The sequence below is a fragment of the Ornithorhynchus anatinus genome, chromosome 3 (genome assembly GCF_004115215.2).
Source record: "Ornithorhynchus anatinus isolate Pmale09 chromosome 3, mOrnAna1.pri.v4, whole genome shotgun sequence".
In the NCBI taxonomy this organism is placed as follows: domain Eukaryota; kingdom Metazoa; phylum Chordata; class Mammalia; order Monotremata; family Ornithorhynchidae; genus Ornithorhynchus; species Ornithorhynchus anatinus.
Genome location: NC_041730.1, coordinates 114916150 through 114919448, shown reverse-complemented (window position 1 = coordinate 114919448; position 3299 = coordinate 114916150). Strand labels below are relative to the sequence as shown.

The following is a 3299-nucleotide window of genomic DNA, read 5'->3' as shown; positions in this document are numbered from 1 at the left end:
GCTTAGAATAGTGCTCAGCACATGGTAAGCACTTAAATTGTCTTGCCTTATGCCATCAAGTGGTTTCCAACCCATAGCGACACCATGGACACATCTGTCCCAGAACACTCTCCTTCCACAATCTTTCTGATAGCGTATCCTTAGAGTTCTCCTGGCAAAAATACAGAAATTATTTACCACTGCAGCCTTCCGCACAGTCAACTTGAGTCTCCACCCTCGACTTTCTCTCATGCCGCTGTTGTCCAGCATGGTTGAGTTATGACTTGTAGCAGATTGCCTTCCACTCGCTAGCCACTGGCCAAGCTAGGAATGGAATGGGTAGGCCTCTGCTTGACTCTCCCTTCTGTAGTCGAGACCGGTAAAGTACTGGAAACTCTCCACCTACAACCCGGAGAGGGGGCTTAACAAATACCATAATTATTATTATTATTATAACCAAAATGCAGAGAGAGAGAGAGAGTGGATAATGTTTACTGGGTACTTTGGGCAGATCACTGTACTAAGTACTTGGAAGAGTACAATAAAGTTAGTAGGCATGATTCCCAGCCTTCAAGGATCTTAGTGTCTAGAACTATGTGAAAGGGAGGAATATCTGTGGAGTTTAAATCACTAGTCTTGCTCTAGTCCATCAGGAAACAAGACAGATTTCACCTCTAAACTGTAAACTCGTTGTAGGCAGGGAATGTGTCTGTTATATTGTAATAATAATGTTGGTATTTGTAAGCACTTACTATGTGCAGAGCACTGTTCTAAGCGCTGGGGTAGACACAGGGGAATCAGGTTGTCCCACGTGGGGCTCACAGTCTTAATCCCCCTTTTACAGATGAGGGAACTGAGGCACAGAGAAGTGAAGTGACTTGCCCACAGTCACACAGCTGACAAGTGGCAGAGCGGGGATTCAAACCCATGACCTCTGACTCCAAAGCCCGTGCTCTTCCCACATTGTACTCTCTCAAGTGCTTAATACAGTGCTCTGCACACAGTAAATGCTCAAAAAATATGATCAACTAACTGATTGATTTCAAGGTTATCCACCCACCCGCTGGACCTGAACCCCTACTCCTGATGCTTGCTCTTTTTCTTTCCCTTCCTGACAGTCCCTCTAGCTTTTCCAGTCATACAGAGGAGACAGGAGGTCACTCATTTACTTTTGGTGAGAGAAATTCCTTAGCACAAGGAGCCAGTCATTCCATGAAGGCATCAAAGAAGCATAAGGGCTTAGTGAAAAGAGCATGGGTCTGGGAGTCAGAGGTCCTGGGTTCTAATCCCAACTCTGCCACATGCCTGTTGTGTGATCTTGGACAAGTCACTTAACTTCTCAGTCCTCAGTTACCTCATCTTTCAAATGGGATTAAGACTGTGAGCCCTCTGTGGAACAGGGCCTGTGTCCAATCTGATTATCTGTTGCCTAGCTCAGTGCTTAGAACGGTGCTTGGCACGTAGTAAGCGCTTGACAAGTACCATTATTATTAATATTATTATTATTTTATCACCTGGTGCAGGTCTAATCACAGGGTGGTGGGGGACGAAGGAAAGAGTGTGTGAATTAGCTCAGTATTTTAAGTAGAGTGGGGTTGAACTCTTCTTGGACCTGAATGCAGGTGGCCTCCATTTGGGGGATTAGCGGCTCTTTCCTCAGAGTTAACGGAAGGTTCTTGAAGAAATGCTGTAGGAATGACCAAGTCAAGATGTCTGTGGACCAAGAATGCCAGCAGTATTATTTGAAGGGAAGTAAGGGGTATTGGTTTGGGAACAAGTCATCACTTCTTGTAAAGGGTAAAAGCTTAGGGCTGGGTATTTGGTAACATATTTCCTTTAACAAGTGTTGCTCAAACATCAAAACTTTCTTGGGGTCACTTTTAGACCAAAACCAGAAGGCTATTTAGGTCTGGGTATATATCTTTCTCTGAAGTTAAGCTACTTCACTTGTTGACCTTTCTTTAATTTGAAACCAATTTAAAATTGTGACACTGGTAAAGTGCTTACTATATGCCAAGCACTGTGCTTGGATACCAGATAATCAGATCAGGTGCAGTCTCTTAGATGAGACTTCCACACCCTTCTCTGAACAAACTCTCAGTCAGTTTTTCATGAGCACAGAATCTCAAAGTGAAAAAGCCACATCAATCCAGGCTCAAAAGGATGTTAACTGATCCAGAAAATCTACAAGTAAAACAGGTTGTATTTTCCTATTTTGTTAGCTTGAAAATGAGGGTCTTTCCATTCAGGTGTTGACCATGTGGGTTTATGATTTTGTTTAAAATAATAATAATAATAATTGGGGCCTATGCCAAGCATTGATCAAGCCAGATATGGGCAAATCAGGTAAGACATCCCTGTCCTACATGTGGTTCACCATCTATTAAGAAGGTAGAATACATATTTAATTCCTGTTCTATAGAAGAGGAAACTGAGGTGCAGAGGAATTAAGTTGCACAGCAGGCAAGTGGTGTAATGGATAGAGCACACACCTGGGAGTCAGAAGGTTCTATTCCTGGCTCTGTACGTGTCTGCTCTGTGACCTTAGGCAAGTCATTTCACTTCTCTATGCCTCAGTTATCTCATCTGTAAAATGAGGATTGAGACTGTGAGCCCCACATGGGACATTGACTGTGTCTAACCCAATTTGTTTGTATCTAGCCCAGTGTTTAGTACAGTGCCTGTCACCTAAGCTCTTAACAAATACTACAATTATTATTATTATTATCATTAAGTGGAGGAAGCGGGATTAGAATCCTGATCTCCCGACTCTCGTACCCATGCTTTGTCACTAGGTCACTCTTAATTGACTTCCATAGATTTCAGAAGCAGAGCACATCTCATGCCAACCCTTTGGCTTCTCCTGTATTGCCCCAACCAAAATCAACCACCCTAATCAATTAATCAGTGGTATTTATTGAGTGCTTAACTGTGTGCCAAGCATCGTACTAATTGCTTGGGCAAATATAATTCAAGTTCATTCAATCATTCATTCAATCATTTTTATTGAGCGCTTCCTATCTGCAGCGCACTGTACTGAGCGCTTGGAATGTAAGTTGGTAGACATGTTCCCTGCCCACTAGAAACTTACAGACAAATCTAGGATAACAGAGTGTCTTGGTAGAAACCTCTTTGTTTGCTATTCCTGGTTGACCTGCACCCTTAGACCTGTGCTGGTATTTTGTTAACACAGACCTTTAGATAAGCTGGGGGCTTGGGTGCAGAGAGAGAGAGACGGAAAGATGATACAGTGTCTACTGAGACCCTAATGGGCTACATGTATATGTTTTGAATGGATATTGATCAAGTCTTGGAACTAA

General features: G+C 42.8%; 1 non-coding gene across 1 annotated transcript; it reads right to left on the bottom strand.

Annotated features, from left to right (window-relative positions):
* Nucleotides 1–261: 261 nt before the first annotated feature.
* Nucleotides 262–399, bottom strand: LOC114810359. The gene has a single exon (XR_003758060.1). It is a non-coding gene; the product is annotated as a small nucleolar RNA SNORA7 (small nucleolar RNA).
* Between the last annotated feature and the right edge of the window lie 2900 nt (nucleotides 400–3299).